The sequence below is a fragment of the Choloepus didactylus genome, chromosome 9 (genome assembly GCF_015220235.1).
Source record: "Choloepus didactylus isolate mChoDid1 chromosome 9, mChoDid1.pri, whole genome shotgun sequence".
Lineage (NCBI taxonomy): Eukaryota > Metazoa > Chordata > Mammalia > Pilosa > Megalonychidae > Choloepus > Choloepus didactylus.
In genome coordinates, this window is record NC_051315.1 from 41,393,375 (window position 1) to 41,415,781 (window position 22,407).

Consider the following 22,407-nt stretch of genomic DNA (forward strand, 5'->3'; position numbering starts at 1 on the left):
CAAGGGCTTTTGAGCCAAGTGGCTGACTTTCAGATGGCTGTAATTCTTGGTGATTGGTATCTAGAGTGTAAGAATGGAAGGCCCACTGAAATAAGGTGAAAGGGGTCTGGAAACCTGCTCTGCCTCTGGAGAAAAAATCCCTTATAGGAATTAGAGATGATCAGGGCCAGAATTGTCCAGGATAGAAGGCTAAGTTGAATTGGGACCCAAGGACTTGTATGTATGATGGGGGTAGATTAGGAATGCTGTAGCTCACTGATCATTTTTGGGCCAAAGACACTGTTTACTCAGGGATGCATCTACATGCTAAAAAGTGGCTCCCAAAGAACCACTGGGCCTGACTGTCACTGAAACAGGTCCTGACTGGGACAGAACTCCCAGGAGGAAGATACTACTACTGGCCATGTGGGTGAGGATGAGACAGATACACAGAGGTTTTTTGCTTTGTTTTGTTTTGTTTTTTTAATTCAGTTTTATTGAGATATATTCACATACCATACAGTCATCCATGGTCTACAATCAACTCTTCATGGTACCATCATATAGTTGTGCATTCATCTCCCCAATCTATTTTTTGAACATTTTCTTTATACCAGAAAAAGTAAAAATAAGAATAAAAAATGAAAGTAAAAAAGGGCACCCAAATCATCCCCCCTACCCTATTTTTCATTTAGTTTTTGTCCCTGTTTTTCTACTCATCCATCCATACACTGGATAAAGGGAGTGTGATGCACAAGGCTTTCACAGTCACACCGTCACCCCTTGTAAGCGACATTGTTATACAATCGTCTTCAAGAGTCAAGGCTACTGGGTTGCAGTTTGATCGTTTCAGGTATTTGCTTCTACTATTCTCGTACATTAAAACCTAAAAAGTGTTATCTATATAGTGCGTAAGAGTGCCCACCCTAGTGACCTCTTGATTTCATTTGGAATCTCTCAGCTGCTGAAACTTTATTTCGTTTCATTTCTTATCCCCCTTTTGGGCAAGAAGATGTTCTCAATCCCATGATGCCAGGTCCAGATTCATCCCCAGGAGTCATATCCTGCATTGCCAGGGAGATTCACACCCCTGGGAGTCAGGTCCCAGTGAGTTCACCTGCTGAGTTGGGTTCGCTGGAGAGAGAGGGCCACATCTGAACAACAAAGAGGTACTCAGGGGGAGACTCTTAGGCACAATCATAAGCAGGTTTACCTCTCCCTTGCAGTAATGAGCTTCATGAAGGCAAGCCCCAAGAAAGAGGGTTCAGACATACACAGAGTTTAAATCTATAATTCATTATTTTCTTTACCTTCTCAAAACATAGTGTGTTTATTTTTAAAGCGGTCAAAAGCACAACCCCTACTATTGTTAGCATCCAGCTGTTTGCTGACATGTGTTAGAAATGGAAATTTAGAAGGAGTTGGCCCTTTACCTCATTAGCATGTGAAGTTTCACCTTTTCATATAATTTATGTAAATGCCTTTATCCAAAATTAGTCTTGAATAGCATGTTTGTTTCCAACCAACCGGTTTTGATGTTTAAGTAAATACAATTTAATTATGTATATGGATAATTATAACTTACCTAATTTATAAAATCCTATCAAATTTACTTTGTAGATTTAAGGAAAATGGTGGTTAAAGCCTTAAATCTTAATGTTTTATAGGAAGCCTACATCATTATAAGAAGCTAAATTAAGATCTTTTTACTAGGAAAAGAAAAACAGGAATGATGTTAGAATAAACCTAATATGTTCCTTAAATTTTCTCAACTTATCAGTTTTCCTACGCATGAAGACCTTTGTTTTGATTGCTAAAATAAGGTATCAGAGAAGATTATTTTGAGCTAATTATTTTTTAAAAATAGACAAGTTTTGTCAAAAAAAAATGCAAACCTTGTTAGGACTCAAGGGATTTTATTGTTTGGCAGGGGAATGAGGAACATTTAACTGCTGACCTGAAGGATTTTATCTTTCATTGAATCTATAGTAGTCGTAAAAGGAAATGTATATATGACTATGTAAACATAAATGTTATAGCGAAAGTCTAGAACAGGTGATTTTTGAAAATAGAATGAAAAATTTAAAATCAACTTAAACAGTGGGCTAAGCACGAAAGTGTCGTACAGAAAGGAATGAAAGATCTCTCAATATAAACCAAATAACGATGGTATTAGCCAAATGATGCATTGGGTATCTACACATAAAATTGCTGACTTCCAAATACATGCTGATCATTAGCCAAGTGGAACAGTGAAGACAACATTGCCTAACAAATGTTACCTTATTTGAAATTCAGACTACAGCCTATAACATTTTGGTTACAGACTGATTTCAAGTCAGTGGGGAAATGGTTTTTGAATTATATTAACAAGTTTTTCTCTTTTGCATTTCCATGTACATGATCTTCTGACTGGTCAGATAAATCCATTTGTCTAATATAGCAGTTGTTCAGTTTTCGATTATCATATTATGGTTTTGAGTAGAGACAATCAGGAAAGCTAGAATTTCTCAAGAGATAATAGGATTTTCTAAATTCCTTGCATTTTTAGGATACACTCTTGTTTGTCTATTCAATAACTATTAACCTTCATTTCTCTATTCTAACAAAAGCCTGATTTGGTTCAGTCATCCCACTGGGCCTGAGACTCAAGGGAGATTTGCCTCTGCACCAGCCCCAGGGCTGAGTCATGACGGGCCTGAGCCAATCATAGTGCTCTCCCCTTTGCCAAAGATAGTTTAAATGTAGGCACATGATACAAGCCTGGGAAGCGAGATGCTAAGAATGCTTCTGCCAACATTGTCTTTGTTATTAGAAGCCACAGCAATGTCGTTTTGGTACCTAACTGAATGTATGAATTGGCTAAATGGCTATATCATTTGGTTAGTTTAAAAAGGTGTGAGATAACGAGTACAGTGGTACCTTGGTACTTGACTGCTTTGAAAATCGTCAAATTTGGTACTGGACGCATTTTGATGCAAAAATTTTGTTCCGGTACTCGGTTTTTGTTTGGAACTTGGCACACAAGCTAGAGCTTGTCAATGTCGGTTGCCTCATGACTTGCAGCCCTTTCCAGATGAAACAAAGGGTCACACATTAATCACGCAGTAGCTCTTGTCCTGTGTGCATCCCCTTGTGCTCTTATCTTAGATTCTGTGGTCCTTTTGTGTATTTTCATGCCTTTTTTCTCATCATGCGTCCTAAGAAAATGAGTAGTGATAGCACTGAGGAGCTGCAGGATCTGCAGAAGGAGCAGCAACAAGAGGTGGCTGAAGAGATTTCTTTAGGTGAGGAGGAGATGGGAGAGGATGTCCCCAGTTCCTTGATAAAAGAAATGTGTACAAAATGGGCTGAAGTTCAAAACTTTGTGGAGAATTACCATCTGGACAAAACTCTGACAAGCAGAAATGTGAATGTATTGAATTAGCAAACAATTTCACATTTTGAGGAACTCTGAAAAGAAGACAGAAACAGCCCTCATAGGATAAGTTTTTAGTGACGGTGACAAAGAGTGTGTCAGAGCCTATGCTGCAAGTTGAAAAAAGGCAGAAAAGAGAAAGAACATCTAAAGTGCAAGTGCCCGATTTTCTATTGGAGGGGGCTCTCCTTCCAAGCAACTCTCCATGTAACGTCTCCTCCTCACCACTCTCCTCCCACCATCCCATTAGGCCATGGACTCTTCTCAGTACAGGTAAAGTGAAGTTTTTATTTTACTTAATCTAAGTATTTATTAATTTTTAGGTTTATTTCTCATGCAAACTAATGATATAACCATATCTTTTTATATATTGCCTTAAAATGTGCATTGTCTTTGGTTTGCAAATGCATTAAATTTATTTACATTATTCCTTATGGGAAAAATTTGATACCCTTCATTTTTGGTACTTGTTGCACCTCCTAGAACCAATTTACGACAAGTACCGAGGTATCACTGTATAGAGGAAATGTTCCAATCTAATTAGCATTAAATACATAATAATTATTCAGGAATAAAAAAAATCCACAATGAGATAGTCACTAGAATGGCAAATAATTTAAAATAAGTGACAATACAAGTGTTGACAAGAATGTGGGACAATAGTAACTTTTCTACTCTGCTGGTTTATAATATTAATTTTTAAAAAGTTTCAAAAAAAAAAAAAAAAACCTCAGAAGAAGAAGTGTGGCAGCTGTCAGGCGGCTTTGGGCTGAGGCAGTAAGGGCAGAAAGATGTAAGGTAACTTTGATACAATTGAGCACTGAATTAACAAACCTGGAACTCTACTACCTTGGGATTAATGACATCAGATAATGCAGTTTCTTTTTGTTTAAACCAACTGAGTTAGCATTTTCTGTTAATTACAGCTGAAGTCATTCTAACTGATAATTGTCCATTAACATACCAAAAGCCTGTCCTGACCAACTATATGACAGAGTTTCTTCCATAATATAGACAGGTTAACTCTTCCATCATTAAGAAGGAAACATGAACATAATTTCTACAAGGAAGGTGTAAATGAGGGGTGTTCACGTGAGAAAGGAGGTTGAAACATGCCATTGTTGCAAGGAATTATGGGCATAGAGAGGAAGAGACGAGACATGGACTTCCACTGGTTCACGGAAGTCCTAGGCAGATGAATGCATAATAGATAGATTGCAGGAAATGTAAAGCAGAGCCCCTTTTACCCCAATTTATATTTGATATTCTGGGCTAAGATTGTATTAACAAGGGCCCTATATCTACCTGTGGAAGATGGCATTTGTGTTTCAAAAGAGGCCTGAGCCACTTTTGTTTTTTATATGGTGGAGATAGGAACTCCAAACCCAGGATGGAAATTTAGCTAAGAGTCCAAATAGGGAGCTTGTAAGAAAAGGTAGTGACTACAGAGACAGAGTGACCCGTATTCAAGGCTTTGGACAGATGAGTTGGGATTCACAGCCCAGATCTCAAGGGGTTTGCAGGGCCACTGCAAGCTGAGGTGGGCCCAGAGCAGCAGAGAGGACCACTGGCTGAAGGAGAGCGGGTCATGAGTTGTTTCTCTCACTGCAGATATCAGCAGTGGTGCCAGCAGTGTCACTAGTGACCAGGCAGACAAGGAAATACGGGTTCATCAAGAGCTTAGAGAGCTGCACAAGGGCACTTAGTACAAATAGGAGGCCCTGTCTTCCTGTGCCAACAAAGCACATGGCAAACCACTGTATAGGCTTCAGTGATACCTTGGAAATACTAGGGAGAGGGGAGGAGATCTGAAAGACTGAAAGACAGTGAGCCATCCCTAAGAGGCTCTCTAAACCAAACTTGATTTGATTTCTTCGTACATCTTTGGCCCTGTGGCGGGCAGTCTATGGTTTGGATCTTGACTTTACAAACAGGTTACTAACTGAATGATGACGTAGATTACTTAACCGTCGTGTGCTTCAGTTAACGCCTCTAGATAATGGGAGTGATAGGGGTTATTGTGAGCATTGCAAGTTACATATGGAAAGTACCAAACACAAACCAGACTAAATAAATTGTTTGACATGGAACCATATAACTGTGCTTTTCTTTTCTGGAGACCAGAGTAAAACAGTATCCTTACAAATAGGGGCAGTAGACTGGTTATACTGGGGTGAGCTGTGCATTGCAGTTCAGAGCAAAGCTAAGCAAGGGAGGCTCTGTCCTGGTTGAGCCCAGGGAAGTGACAATGGCTTGATACCAAACTACATCTTCATGGGTTTTCTGGAATCAAGTTATGATTGGCCCAGGATCTGCAGAAGGGGACAGCCTTGAGGTGAGGAGATTAATTTGGCCCAGGTTTGGGAAGTTGGAGTAGACTTGAGAATAAGAGAGGAGAGGAAATCTCAGGGATAGATTAAATCCTCATAGGTCTTTCATGAATAAAATGTCTTTCAACTTTCCTCGTGGTATTCTATCCCATTCAAACCCCACCTGTTTTCACAGAACCACCTACTAAACACCCCCAAATGTTTGACAATAGAAAATATTTCAATACAGGAGCTGAGTGGAAAGGGAAGCAGTGCTTATAGGGGGTCAGCTGAGGTAGTATCATTACTTCCACTTCCTGGAGATGGGCATCTGGCCTACTTGCAATGGACTTAGACATTGGAACACCATTTGCCTAGTTGAATCAGCCTATGGTTTTGAGCCAGTTTTCTATTTTAGAAACATAGTGTATGATTTTGACTAGAGTGGGCAAATAGCTCCATTGGGGTGAAGAATTAGTTTGTATAAAAATATCCCCCTTCTGATATTTTCACTCTTAATTGGAGTTGAGTCTAAGAAGGGAGGATTTTCCAAATTTAGCTATGCTTTCACATAATTCTACAGACGCCCTCTCCATTTACTTAAAAAGAGTACATATAAACAAGTAGCAAAGTTAGACTTTTGATCTCTCAATCTATCCTTTGTTCTTAAACTTAGTGGCAGCATTAAAGTAAAGTCCATCTTGGTGTTTATCTCTGCAAAATGTGTGCATGTGTAGCAGAGGGAGAGAGAGGCAGAGTGCAGGAGAGTGTAAGAGTGAGTGAGTGAGAAAGACATATATGAGGATATGATTTGCAAGTGCTCAGAACATGGCATCTGTGTCAGTTTGAATGTATTATGTCCCCCCAAACGCCATTATCTTTGATGTAATCTTGTGTGGGCAGATGTTATCAGTGTTGATTAGATTGTAATTCTTTGAGTGTTTCTGTGAGACTGCGCCCCACCCAACTGTAGGTGATAACTCTGATGAGATATTCCCATGGAGGCATGGCCCCACCCATTCAGGGTGGGCCTTGATCAGTGGAGCATATAAATGAGCTGACATAACAGAAGGAACTCAGTGCAGCTGTGAGTGATGTTTTGAAGAGGAGCTACAGCCAAGAGGGACACTTTGAAGAAAGCACAGGAGCTGCAGATGAGAGACAGTTTGAAGATGGCCATCGAAAGCAGACTTTTGCTCCAGAGAAGCTAAGAGAGGACAAATACCCCAAGTGCAACTAAGAGTGACATTTTTGAGGAACTGCAGCCTAGAGAGGAATGTCCTGGGAGAAAGCCATTTTGAAACCAGAACTTTGGAGCAGATGCCAGCCACGTGCCAGCTAACAGAGGTTTTCGGGACACCATTGGCCATCCTCCAGTGAAGGTACCCGATTGTTAATGTGTTACCTTGGACACTTTATGGCCTTAAGACTGTAACTGTGTAACCAAATAAACCCCCTTTTATAAAAGCCAATCCATTTCTGGTGTTTTGCTTTCTGGCAGCATTAGCAAACTAGAACAGCATCCATACTTTTTCTTCTCAAAATTCAAATTTAGAGCTAAGAGGAGACAGATTGATGGGAGGCTGTGTAGGGGTGGGAGCATAAAAATGAGTGCTGGCTCTGGTTCTTCTTTCATACTAGTATATGTAAGCCAATGATTGCCAGTAATTCAAACCATTGTTGACTTTTTAAGTATTAGCAAAACACCCATAAATGCTGTCACTGCTTTTTCAAAACAAAGTAATTTGTGTACTTCTGCTATTAAGTTGTAGTAGATAGTAGCAGAACAACACTGCAACAACTGGAAAAAAATAATAACCATATTTTAAAATATACTGGAGAATTTCAGGGAGCAATGAGAACTGGAGGCACTAAAATTCTAGAGTAGAAAGAGCCCTTCCAGGGGATCTGTATATTGCAGGTTTTTGTCCCTGCCAGCATTTGGTGATTCAGGACATAAGCTAAAGACCAAACTTGACATAGGTGGAGGGATTCCACTGGGGCAAAGAAAGATTAGTAGGGTCATAATTGAGGAGGATGCTGGGCTGGGAGAGAGTAAAATCTCTGGAGTCCTAGAGGGCAGTGTCCCTTGGAGAAGAGGAGGCTGCATCAAACACACAACAGTGTCTTCTCAAGGAATTTGTGGGACGCTAATGAGTAGCTAAAATCTCTGAAAGGAAGAACTGAATGTCCTAAAACATTGCAGGGAAGAGGAAACAGACCTGGCAAATTTTGAATTACAAACCATAAAGGCAATATTTGAGGAACAGGAATAGATAGAAGATGGGTCGCTTCTGATTAAAATTGCAATCCAGGCCAAACTCCACTCAGTTCTTTATTGGATTCAGATGATAATCCCCTTATCCTATCTGCCTAACAGAGGGAAAGATTAGGCATTTCTGTGGGAAAAATGCTATCATCTGAGGTCTCCAAAATTATTTGATACACAGTGTCCAGCATATAATAAAAACTTAAAGGACATGTGAAGAGACAGAGGTAGAGCCACATTGATCCAACTTTATGGTTAGTAGGAAACAACTATAAAGTACCAATGATCAATATGTTAGAAATGGACAAGGGATAAAATGAGTGAATAGATGAAAGATTTAAACAGGGAATTGAAATCTATAAAATAATATAACACATTTTATAACTGAGAAATATAAAATTTGAAACTGAGAACTCATTGGATTGGCTTAATAACAGACAGGGCACAAAAGAGAGAAGACTAGTAGACTAAAACGCAGGTCAATTGAAATATCCAAACTGAGGAATATAGAGAAAAAAGAAGGAAAGAACCATGCATGAGACAGGGGACACACAAGCATTCTAACTTATATTAATTTTATGGTTTTCACATTGTTCTGAACTATAAAATGCTAATTTCCTCAAACTGAAAATAAAAATGCATTACATTTTCTTTTTAAATCTTAAGGTAATGTTAATTTTTTCCCTCCTATTGGGGGAGTTGAAATAATCTTTTATAATATAAAAATGGGGTTATCAAATAGCATATTTGCAGTGCTAGGTTTAGTTCTTTAAATATACTATAAAATATTTTAAAATCTGAAACACACTAATAATGACACTAAAAAATCTCAAGGGCAAATCAGGTATACTTCTAAAATGAGTTTTAAAATCCAGATTTAGTGTAATAATAGAGAATAAGAACAAAAAATTAATGTTCAAAATGTAGCTTTCTATGGAAGATGCAAAGATACTAGTCTAGTCACAATTGCCTGAAGCAGAAATGTCCACTTTGTCCAACTCCTGGACATTTTCCTTCTGGTATTACTGAGAAAACAGTTTGTGTTGGAGGCAGGAACATCTAGGTAGCTAAAATGAATTTTCAAAATAATAATTTTGAAATAATGAATTTCCTTGGAGGGGGAAGAGTCAGAACAGTGAAAAGAGTTCGGATTATGGAAAGACAACATTTGTTTTCTCTACCATGATTGTAATTTAAATCAGGTGTCTCTTCTTTTCCTGTTATTTCTTTGCAGATCTATAGCTCGTTATCAAATTCCCATTTCCTTCCACCCTCTTTTGCCTTCCTCACTTAGCTCCTCTCAGAATTGATCCTGTGAGATCCACAGGTGTTTTTTTTTTTTTTTTCTCTTGCTAGATGAAAGGTAATGAAGGAAGCCTATGGTGATTGAAGATATTTCTTTCCTCAGAAAGTTTGGGATGATAGTCAGTCACTAAGAATTTTAGTTCTCTGTCCTAACCCCTGTAAGCTGTATTGCCCTTAGATCTAGGCAAGCAGAGCCCCTATCCCTGAGGCACAGGCCAGAGCCCTGTGCTTTTAAGAGATTCACCAAATCTAGGGACTGGACTGGACTGGGCTGGCTGTATCTTCTAGTGCTGCCCATATCTTTATGTAAACCCTGGTTCCTATTTGTCCCCTTTGGGACACTTTCAGATCCTCTACCCTGCAAGGATGGGTTGACCAGATGACCAGAAAAGTTCTGGTATTTATTCTTCTGGGGTCATCCTAGGATCTTTTGACCTGGCCCTTGTTCCTGAAGGGCAGTCTGGCAAGCAGATTGTTCCTGCTGCCTGGTGTCGTATTTCTTTCTTAGGATCACATGATATTGGGACACTAGATTATTTCCTATTGATAAATAACCATACTTCATGTGGACCCATGAATTTTGTAATACACTTTTATTAAAATTGCTTATGTAGTCAGGGGCCCCACAAAAATATTTGCCTGGGCTTAGTATATCCTAGGGGTAGCCCTGGCTGTGAGAAACAAATAGAGTAGACTTTAAAGTTGATGGTAAATCCCCTTCCTGGCTTCTGGGCTGCATCCTTGAAGCTGAAGTCGTTATATGAAAGTCCTAGGGATAAACTGAACCTGGAAGGTCATACCTAAGACAAGCCAAGTCCGCAGGATTGCCGGGGCTGAGAGTAAGGATTGTCATTGAGAAAAGCAAGATCATAAACCGGGAAAACAGCGGTTTACTTCAAGTCTGCTGGTTGAGGTAGGGCTAGAAATATAAGAACTAGTGTTGAAGAGAGAGTTGAAGCCAGCTGGGGCAAAGTGTGATGAGCAGTTAATTTGTGTGGCTGTGAACTGAGACCCATTAATGCTAGTATGCTCTGGGGAAACCATTTTATGTAGCCTCTGGCCAGTGCCAAGGGGACATAAGTGGCATCTTAGAGAAACCATTATCAGCTGCACATGGGAATTAAGACCATGTGCTCCTTAGAGGCAGAGACTCACTCTCATGTATCCTTGGAACCACAGAATCTAGTTTATTGCCTAAAATGTATCAAGAGTTCAATAGATGTTTGTTGAATGGATGAATAAAAACACTCAGCAGAAAGAAGTTTCATTTTGAGGACTGAGAAAACTCAGAAGCCAAGTCTGCAAAAGTTGGCTTAAATTTCTATGAACTATTTCCTTTCACTTAAACTGGATAAAACTGTGAGTTGATATAGTCAAATTGGAGTTTAGGGTAAGAGGAGAGAAAGCTGTGTCCTTCTATAGGAAAGCCAGGCTAGGGTTTTGTTTCTTTCAAGAACACCCATTTCCACACACACACAAAAGCAGCATTGAATTTAGAGGCTGATTGGGTGGTGAATGTTTTCTTTTACTGATAGTTGGACCATGATTTGGCTGAAGGCATGAGAATTAACTATTTTTCATTATGATTTTTCTTATGTTCCTCCTAGACAGTGAAAAGATCTTTTTCCCATCAGTAATTTTCTCTGAAATTCCCATGTTTCCCTGATTCTGTTGATAAGATAAAATCATACAACTCCATCTGGTCCTACATCTGCTTGTTCCTGAAGGGGGGATAAACTTGCTCTCTGCAGAGCTTTTGATTGGCTAACCCCTTAGATGTGGCAAAGGAGACCTAACCATGGATTTTGCTGCTCTGTGGGTCTGTTGTCATTTTGAGGTGTGTTGAGTACTTATTTCCTATAGGATGGAAATGGAAGGAGTGGCTGCTTATCTATTCGGATAATTTTTATAAAAGAAAGAACCTAACAAAAAGTAAATTGACATGCATTTTAACTACCCCTTCCAACTTATCCCTTTAGTGGTGGCAATTATGAGTTATGATTGTATTGGTCATGCCTTTAAATTGATTCATTTCATCAGCTAGTTAGTATAATGCTTTTCAGAAAAACTTCTTTGAGGGTATATGCTTTTTCCAAAGCTTCTTTACATAGCATTTAAGGAACCTGCCTACCTCTGTAGAAATCCCTTTTATCTTCCACCAATTCTTTCTTAGTCAACCTATATCCATTCAACTTCTTTCAAAACGCAGTATGGGGAGGAATTGCTTAAAAGGTGCAAACTTTCTGTTTGGGGTCATAAAAAATCTTGGTGTAATGGATGGTGTTGATGGTGGCACAATATTGTGAATGTAATACTCAAGTAGACTTAAAAATGGTTATAGGAAATTTTGTGATATGTGTTACAATAAAAACAAAACAACACAATGGAGATTTTCTTACATGTGAACTGTAAACCATTATTTGAATACAATTTCACACAATAATATACTCCATACAAGGCAGGCAGCGGTCGCCATTTTGTTCTTCTCCTGTAATGATATAATTTTAACCATTTACTGAACAATATTTCCCTTTGGGATGTAATTCATGGGTCACCCAAGGCATGAGTAGTTGAAGTTCCAGATCAGAGTCCCCATATTCTTTCACGCCACTCAAAGCAGAGAGGTCACTGTTAATACTGGGATGCAAGGCCCTTCTCTTCATTCACTTGATTAGCATCCAGATTAGGCCATTCATCCATGTGTGCTACCTCTCCTGCCTTCTTCATTTAGCATCCTGCAATGCTAACCTCTCCAGGCTTTATTTACAGATATACAAGGTGTGCCCAAGAATTCATGCAATTCTGTAAATAAAATATTCTGTGATTCTATAAATACATATAAATCTATAAAGATTACAGGAAATAAAATGCTGGGCAGCACTAGAGGAGAGCACAATGCTCACATGGATTAATTTGGTCTTCTGATTCCAGATTACTAAGATTGACATGAATGAAATCCATTCACAACTGGCAGAGTCTGTCCAGAAACCTTGCTTAGACTTTAGTCAGTATTCAAAGTTGGGCCCCAGTCCTGACCTTCTGCATGAGTGTGTGTTTAGAATGAGGACAATTTGGCCATGTTCTTTGTCACTCACAAATTATTCAAACATTTCTATAACCATAGCATTTCATGACTGCTATCGTAAAGTACAACTAATAAAGAGAATAAACATACTTACCCTTATCTATAATGTAAGTTGTGAACTCAAAGGAGTGTGCTGCGTTATTCTAAACCAGAATAGACATGAATTTCAAGATTTTTATTCCATTTTTAAAACATGTATTTTTAATTTTCTAATAGTTAATACAAACTGAAAAATATATTGAGATTTCTTTTTAATAGTTTACTCTAATGAAACTCTAAGGTAAAGTAATTGTTTTTTATCTCAATTTTTTTTTTGTATTGTTCTCTTTATTTGGATCAATATATAGATTTCCCTCTCTGACTTCCCTCCAATTTTCTTCAGGGCCTAGCCCAATGTGCTTTTTGGTACCTCCCTTGTTAGGTACAAATTACGCATCTTTTGAGTCTATTTCTAGAGTCAGGAAGGATGTTAAATGTCTGCCTTTGGGAAGGTAAGCTCATGCCTTCATTCTTTGACCATATAGGATTCATGATGTAGGTTATTTTAGATGATACCTCAAGAACAGAAAACAGTTCATGCTGCTCTCATTCCCTACTCCAATAGAACAATTTTTTTTTCCTGGTGTGGTAGGATAAGGTCCATTAATCTAGCATAATTGCTGGGGACTGAGACTTTAGATAGGATACATTTTTTTTTTCTAATTTCCTGACTTTTATAAATTAAGAACAATATAATTGAAAACAATATCTTGAAAATAGATAGTAACATGTATAGGCAATGTAATTTACATTTTTAAAGCAATATCTTAAAAATAGTAAAATGTGGTAGGCAATGTAGTTTACATTTATTGAATACTTCTTATGCACTAGGAAGTGGGTTAGGGGCTTTCCATGGATTATCTAATTTATTCTTTATAGTGTCCCTGTATGTAAAAACACTCTTATACTAATTTTACTGATTAAGCAAATTGAGGCTTATAGAAGTCCAAATCAAATTTTAGTAAAAAAAGACACATGTCGTTTTTATTAAAAATATAACATAAATGTATTTATATAAAATATATTTTATATAAATATACATAAAATATTAAAATATATAAAAATACATTTATATAAAATATATTTTATATAAATATACATAAAATATATGTATGTATGTGTATATATATCCACCCATTTCATATCTCTAACATACTTTTATGGTCTCACCTATTTCTGTGGTACAGTGCTAGGTGCTTGGAAAGTTAGGAAGAAGATATTATCTCTGCATTTAGACGTAAAACAAGTATACAAACAAACATTTTAGGGAGCAGCCCAAGATATGTGCCAAAGGCATAGCTATGAGCATTCTGAAGATGAGGATTTCCCTACAGGTTGGGAAAATCAAAGACCAATTTATCAGGAAGATGCTCATATACTTACATATGTGATTGCCTGTTTCTTGTTTCCCTAACTTAAAATACAGCATCCACACAATCATGAGATATAGGCAGCCAATCATTGAATGTATATTCATGGAGAAAAGGTGAATAAAATAGTCTTATACTTTAAAAATATTATGTAAGGAATTAAAAATATAGTTGACGACAATGAAATTAGCAGTACAATTAGCAGTAAAAGGGTTACTCACCACTGTGATCCTCATTTGTCCGGATTCTTTCCCACTGCAGGCCCATAGGCCCTTCATTTCAGGACAAAAGGATGTGTGGCATGCCCTGCTCCCCAGGGGAACACAGCAAAACTGGGTGTTTCATTTAATTATTTTCCAAGTATTATTGGAAGTGAAGTGTAGCCGAAATCTTAGGTGTGACAAGCCTGTTGATAGATGCTGAATGAGAGACAAGGTTGTTGAAAGTGGGGTGATACAAGCAGAAGAACAACTGCATCCGGCTCCTGTGACCCAAGATAAGAAAGAGGCCTCCGCAGGACTGGCATGGCCATGCTCTGCAGCATCAGAACTGAGGTAGACTGAGCACGATGTTCTGCTTATTTCTAGAGGGTTTTGTTTGCTTGATTTATCAAATAATAAAATGGTACCAACATGAACATTTACTATCTTTCCACAATAGTTCAGATATACGATGGATTAAACAGCTTGCAGTGGGCAGCCCTAGTTAACCTAGAAATCAGTATCATTAGTCCCTCCGGGAAATGTATTCTGAGTTGCAAACCACCATAGTACAAATGCCTTTTTTGAATACCCCCAAGTAGTAAGTTGAAGCTACTTGCAACAAACATGATAATTATGAGGAACTTATGTTACATATGGTCTATTTTTATCTTAAACTTACAAAGTAATTTTAGGGTCTGTAAAGACTTGAAAAAATACTGCATGTATTTTGCTTTTATTAAAGATTTATTTATTGCAGGAACAATTTGCAGTGCAAATATTTCTGGAAACATTACATCACTAATGGTATTTTCTTCATTTGATGAGTTGATCAAATATAATCAAATATAAAATAACTTCAATAATTAGTTTGATTAAACAAGTATAAATAAACAAGTATAAATAAATATTGGCTAAATTAATCAAATATAAGTAACTTCTTTAACTTAGGATGCATGATACATAGATTCAGGGTTAAACCGAAAAACTTTTTTTCCTATTGTCTACTAGATGAATGCCTTGTGTAGTGCGTGACTCTGGGTACATGCTAAATAAAGATTGGTAAAAGACTGCATAGATGAAGGAATAAAATCGTGTTTTTGTAATAAAGGAATGATTTTGATACAGTTATCCCAGAAAAGGAATTTGAGTGAGGATTTGGGTTTCAAGTGGTGAATTAATGAAGTGCTGCCAAGAGAAACCAGGAAGAACGCGGGACGAAGCCAAGCAAAAGCCTGCTTTCAGGTAAATCCCTGTCTCAGCCCTACTCTTCCAGGGGCTCTGGAGTATAAATTGTATCTGAGTTTGTTGTTCTAGAGAAAATGAATTTGGCTTCTGTACTCAACAGTGGTTGGAAAGGACATAAAACTCCTGGGCACCTTTTGCTCTTCCAGTGTGCAGGCAGCTTCAGAGTTCGGGGGCAATCCGAAGGTCTGTGGTCTCCAAAATGGGCAATTAAGATCAAAACATGTAGAATCTGGCAGATGGGTAATCAAAGTTGTTAAGAAGGATCCAAGGGGACTTACATGAAGCTCCAACAGTACTTGCTCCAGCCAGTAAGTGGCATGCCCATGGTTTTAAAGTGAATCTTTACTTATTTGAGAGAATGAGCTTTTCAAGTACATTAGAGTCACCCATTTTTTTTTTTTATCTAAAATGTAATCATTGTTTGGTTAACATAAAACACAATAGAAGTTCATCTTAAAACACCAATGGTTTAAGAGTTTTCATGACCTCTTTTTTATTACTGCAAAAATCATTTTACATATCTTGAATCAATGCATACATCCCATTTTGTCATCTTTTTAGCCTGTATTTGTATACATCATAATGGCTTCTAAACTCTTTACCAGGGTTCCCCAGGCCCCGCATTATTTGGTCTGTGTCTGTCTCCCTGGCCATGTGTAGCTCCCATCTCCACCTGTCTCCCTGTACTTCAGTCACAGTGACTATTCTTTTTCTTCCAGCTTTTGGTATCAACTAGCTTTTTCTACATAGGGTCTTCACTGAGTCTGGACTGAGCTTTCCCCCTCTTCAAATGACTGACTTCATCTCAGCCTTTAGATTTTAGCACAAACGTAACCTTCAAAGCCTTCTCTGTTCACCAAAGCTCCACTGAAATTCTCTATCCCCTCCTGTGTTTTTTCACTTTGTGGTACACACAATTTGTAATTAGGTACTTTTTTGTTTGCTTACTCACCTGTGTGTTTTCCCCACTACAATCTAAGTCCCATGAGTGCAGAGCCTATCTGTGTTCATCACTATATGTCAAGTTCCTAGTACAGTGCCAGCACAAAACAGGTGCCCAGTAGATATTTCAGTGAATAAAAGATGAGACTCCACAGTGATATCAGAACATTGACGCCTAAATGGTTATTATTTTGTTATGCATCACACTGGTATATGCATTTATTTAAGTGACACCTGCACTGTTCAAACTATTTTTTGAAGCACTTCTTCTAGAATTACTCTTCAGGATATATTCTTTTGAATAACATCAATAACAAAAAATGACATCATTTGAGGGTAATTTTTTTTTTAGTGGAAAAAGACAATTTTCTTTAGTTGTAAAGACTGTGGAATAAAATTAACAATACTGATTTTGGTCACAGAAAAGTACTGTGACTGCTTTTCTCCCCCCTGGGAGACTCAGGAACTGACTCCAGAGGCTATTCTAACAGAAGAGTTAGATAAGATTTTGTGCAATGGCAATATCATTGGAAATGGTACATGGTGCCTCTAGGTAAAGACAACGCACATTTGAACATTGTTCTGATTTTTGTTAAAAACGAATTTCAGCTTCCTTTCTTTGAAATAACAGCCTTATACTGAAAATAATTAAACTGAATAACTTTTAAAATATTTAATGATCTTTATTCAAATGAGTAGTTCTTCAATTTCTTTGAGAATATATATTGATTATGGTAGACCATACCTACATGATAAGAAAAATAAGGTGTGGAATCTCTAAAATGCTTTCTAAATGCAGTAAAACAGGGCTAAATTGTCCTAATTGGGAGAAAAACCTGTCTTAGTGACAAGTTGACATGGAACATTAATTTCAGAAATGAAATTTTATTATTTTTAAGTGCCTATAGTCACATTGCTGACAGGGACAGGAAACGGGAAAATAAGCTGTGTCTTAAGAATCATGTAAATGTATTTTTGGTCACTATTTTATTCATATTGAGAAGTTTTTACCAACAAAGTGGTTTTATAATTATCTGAAAAGAACTTGGCCTTCAACCTTAATCAGGGTAAATATTTAAATATTCACCTTTGGTAGATAGTATGTTTCCCTAATGAGCTGGGTTTTTTTTTGTTGTTTTTTTGCGGGGGGGGGGGTTGGTATGGAATAAAGTGAAATTTTAGCTGTAGTAGTTATAACTATCCAAATTTCTTAATAAGTATGGTGGGAGATTGAGTCTTTAAAAAATTTTAGCCAATATAATTTGGAAAAGTATTTTATTTGAAGCTTATTTATGCCTACATTTTCTCCTTGTAATTCCATCCTGTACTCTACAAACTTGCCTATTCACAAGCATGTAAATATTTATTGTTTTGTCTGATATTTGAGCTCTGATTTGGGTACAGGTGTAGGGGAAGGCAGATAGTTGGATTAATTCTGGGTTAAAGTTTTGCCAGATGGGTGGGATGAAAGGAACATGAGGCAAAACTGTTTAGGATACTGACAGAATGGTTGAAGTTCTGGACTGGTGTACCTGTGTTAGAGATCAGTTATGAGAGTAATTGGGCAGGCACCCTAGAAGGACAGGGGATTGATGTAAATGACTAGGACCTCTGAATTAGCAATTTTGTTTTTTTGCTAATTTCATTTTACATTTCAACCTGGGAATATGGGAAGCAAAGTTGTCAATGGAACGGATTCAAGGACATTACAGATGAGGTGGTTAAGGGAGTGAGAGGCCAGATAGTGGCCAACTTGTCCATTTGGGCATTGGATTCACCCAGGATAATGGCAGGGCCTGGGTTGGAGAGAATCTGGTGTCAAACTTTTCATAAATGGAAGGCAGACCAGGAGATGGTCGATGGCAGCCATGAAGAAAATTGAATGGCATGCAAGGAACTGGGCTCTGTAGACAGGTGGAGGAGTAATTGTTTGGAATCGGTTCTGGAGAATGAGCTAAGCATGACCTCTTTTTTCTTGTATCTGAGACTCATAGGATTTGGAACAATTAGCTTATTCCTCTTGAGAGGCTTGTCCTTAGGGAAGAATCAGATTTCAGTTGAAATCAGATAACACTGAGTGAAGATGGAAGATACAGAGGATTGTGCCAATCATTGTCCTCATCTTCATCTAAGAAATATGTGGGTGGGAAAGTAGGAGCTGGAAGTTGGGCAGGGTAGTATGAGCATGATGGAAATACAGGAAGCAGGTAGAAGACAGGGAAGCTGTTATGTTTAGAAATATGCTCAGAGAAACAGAAATGAGAAGGAGGGCTTCTGGTTCCGACAGTTCTCTGGACAGTGAGGGGCCTTGCGTCTTACTGAATTCAGCTGCAGCTTGGAAGGGAGGCCTGGTCTTGGCATGGGACAGAGTGTTCCTTTTTCCCAGTGGGCAGCAAAGATGGTTGGGTGGAAGGCTGCAGAGGGCTATGGCTACAGAAAACAGCATAAATGGAGGCTTGAGGTATAGCATATAGGGGCAGGCACTGGCCAATTTTCCCTTTCACCCTTCCTTGATTGGATTCTGTTTCTACCAGAGTGGGAATGGTGTGGTAGCTCAGTGCTTGCTCTTTTACTGATAGTTTAGCTTTGCATTTGGCCTTCAGCTGGCGCCCTGGTCCTTTCCCTACTGAATGTCACTAATGGGGCAATTTTCTTTCTTTCGACTTGTATGAAAGGTCTACAAAGAACATGTGTTACTTTCAGAGGTAGGAAAAAGTACTTAAAACAAAGGTAATTCGTTAACGGCTCCCATGTGTCAGGCTTTGCCAGGTGTGGGCATATAAAGACAAATGAGACAAGGTTTGTGCCCTTAAGAAGTGGTCACGTCAATAGAGAAATGGCCATGCTTCATGAGTCTGTGATCTAGGCTACTTCAATCTCCCAAGAGTACACGAAAGATCACATGCTTTTACTTGAGAGATTCAGGCTAAAAAAACAGACAAAAATCACTTTCTAACAAAAGCATCTTCATAATGAACGATATCACTGTGAAATATCCAGACAATTGCTTCCTTTCTCCACATCACTGTGGACACAGCCTTCGAGGACTTTCTTCAGCATTGTCCTTTGAGTTTCTTCATATCATGTAAAAAAATCAGTCAGGGATGATATTAAAAACCACATTTGTGCAACATTTCCAAGTAAAATCCTTTCAAAGTTTAAAGAGAACATAAGCTTGCTTTCGTCAAAATGACCTTTTAATATAAGGTTTTACATTTGAAGTGGCCCTACTATTCCTGATGATATTTCCTTCAAGTCTGTACTCAAATGCTACTTTTTTTGTAAGGCCTTCCCTGGTGGTCCTGGTTTAAAATTCCAACCCTTGTGGCTCCTCTGATTTGTTTTCCTCATTAGCAATCATCATTAGTCTAAACACTATAAACTGTACTTGTTGATCTTGTTTGTTTTGCTCTCCCGCATGAAGGGAGGCTTTTTGTCTGCCTTTGGTCACTACTGTATCCCCAGCACCTTGAGCAGTGCTTGGTGCATAATAAACACTCAATAACAATGTATTGAATAAAGGAATGAAATTCTCCCCTATCATCCAGACTGTTCACACAGGCAGTGTTAAAACTGTTTCACAACTATTCAAAATGCACAATATTAGAAATGATTTTTTAGTAAACTCACAGCTTTTTTAAAAATTAGCAAATGAAATATGGAGATTTATTGTGGTAATATGAGCAGATTTTTAATGCAAGATAATTTTTTTCCTATCAAATATTTCAAAATGTTGTCAAGGCTCTCACCTGTGGAATACACAGGCATGGTTGGAGCAGTCTCTCTATAGCTGGCTTGTGATGTCACCAGTAAAGGCCACATCAACCACAAAGGCAAGATCTCTTCACTTATGGCCTTAGAACTGTAAACTGGTAACCTAATAAATTCCCTTCACAAAAGCCAGTCCATTTCTGTCATATTGCATTCCAGCGGCTTTAGCAAACTAAAATAGATTTTGGTACCAGAGAAGTGGGATGCTGCTGAATTTGTTGTTGGAATGGCTTTTTAAATGGATAGGGGAAAGATTCTGGAAGAATTGTGAGGAGCTTGGTAGAAAAGGCCTAGATTGCTTTGAAGAGACTATTGGTAGAGATATGGACTCTAAAGATACTTCTGATGAGGCCTTAGCAGAAATGATGCATGTGTTTTTGCAAACTGGAAAGAAGGTGATCCTTGTTTTAATTAAAGTGGCAGAGAATTTGGCAAAATTGAGACCTGGCATCAGATGGAAGGCATAATTTAAAAGTGATGAACTGGGATACTTAGCTGAAGAGATCTGCAAATTAAATGTTGAAAATGCAGCCTGGCTTCTCCTTGCAGCTTATAGTAAAATGCAAGAGGAAAGAGATAAGCTGAGAATTGAACTCTTGTGCACAAAGAAACCAGATATTGATGGTCTAGATAATCCTGGGCTTCCAGAAAGTGAAACCCCAGAGGCTAGTGTGCCACATGAGGATTTAAGGAAAACTGGAACCTGACTGCCATTTCAGTATAAGCCAGGATTGGAAATGGAGTTATCCAGAAAGGATTTGTAGGAAGTCCTATTGTCTGATGGCTTTGATTCCTGTATGCTGCTTGGAAAACTGACAAATTTTTGGCAAGATCTATATGAATGGAACCACTGCCAGCCTGGACTAACAGGGATAGAAAAGGTGCAAATTGAAGGAAAGAGGACTTCAAAGGCAGAGCCATGGACATTAACGCCTTGAGCCAGGAGAGAGAACCCACTCATGCACATGGAGAGAGTGAGTTTGTCCCGGAGCTTAAGAGTGCTGCCACCTGAGGGCTCTCAGATGCCTGGGTAATTGAGGGGAGGTTGGCCATTCCATTGTTCAGAAAAAGTGTTGTTTCTGCAGGCCTCAGAGAGGGTGGAGTACATTTCCCAGGGACTGGGGAGAGCCTGGCCATCACCACATTGTTCTGAAGGGGCTGAGCATGTGTCCTGGAGATGGTAAAGAGTCTAGGTGCCATCCTGATGCTTGAGGGTGGGCCCAAGAACAAGGTAGTCTCCCCAATACTTGGATATGTTGGAATAATCACCCCAGCATTTGGAGAGAACAGGGCTGCCTGAAAACCCTTGGAAAGAGTGGGATTCCCGCTTTCTCAAGCCCTGAGGATTAAGTCTTTTTATAAATGACTCTCATACTTTGAAATCTAATGGAATTTGTCCTGCAGGTTTTAGGAACTGTTTGGGTCTCATGATCCCCGTTTTCCTTTCAGTTTCTCCCTGTGGCAATGGGAATGTTTATCCTATGACTGCCCCTCCTTTGTATATTGGGAGCAGATAACTTGTTCTAAGTTTCACAGGTTCACAGCCAGAGGGGAATTTTGCCTTAGGACAAGCCATGCCTGTAACTGATTTTGATAAGACTTTATAGTTATCTATTATTACTGAAATGATTTATACTTTTGTGATATTATGATGGTATGAATATATTTTGCATATGGAAATAACATGTCTTTTTGGGGCTCAGAGGGTGGAATGTGTGGTTTGAATCTATTGTGTACCCCATAAAAGACCATGTTATTTTAATCCACTCTTGTGGGGTCAGATCCATTGTGGGTGGGATCGTTTGATTAGTTTTTTCCCATGGAGAAGTGACCCACCAAATTGTGGGTGGGACCATTTGATTAGATTATGTCCATGGAGATGTGAACTCACCCATTAAAGGTAGGTCTTAATCAGTTTACTGGAGTCCTTAAGAATGCTCAGGGGCTGACACAGACCTAGATGCTTGGAGATGTAGACAGAAAGACATTTGGAGATGCTAAGCTAAGAGGTGAAGCCCAGAGTTTGCCCTGGAGAAGCTAAGTGAGAATCCACAGATGCTTAAAGAGAAAGCCACTGGAATCAGAAGCTGAAAGCAACACAACCCAGGAGCAAAGGACCAGCAGACACCAGTCACATTCCTTCCCAACTGACAGGTTTTCTGGATGCCATCAGCCTTTCTTCAGTGAAGGTATCCTCTTGTTGATGCCTTAGTTTGGGCATTTTTATGACCTTAGAACTGTAAATTTGTAACCTAATAAATCCCCTTTGTAAACCAATCCATTTCTGGTATATTGTATTCTGACAGCTTTAACAAACCAAAACACAATGTTTGCCTGGCATTGCACTTACCAGGCCCATGCCCTGCTCTCCCTCCTCAACTACCCTGCACTACACTCTCTTGGATCAGGCTTTCTTTGGTTCATGGAACACACATTTCTCCAGCAGTTACATGGGTCCATTGTCCAGTGCTC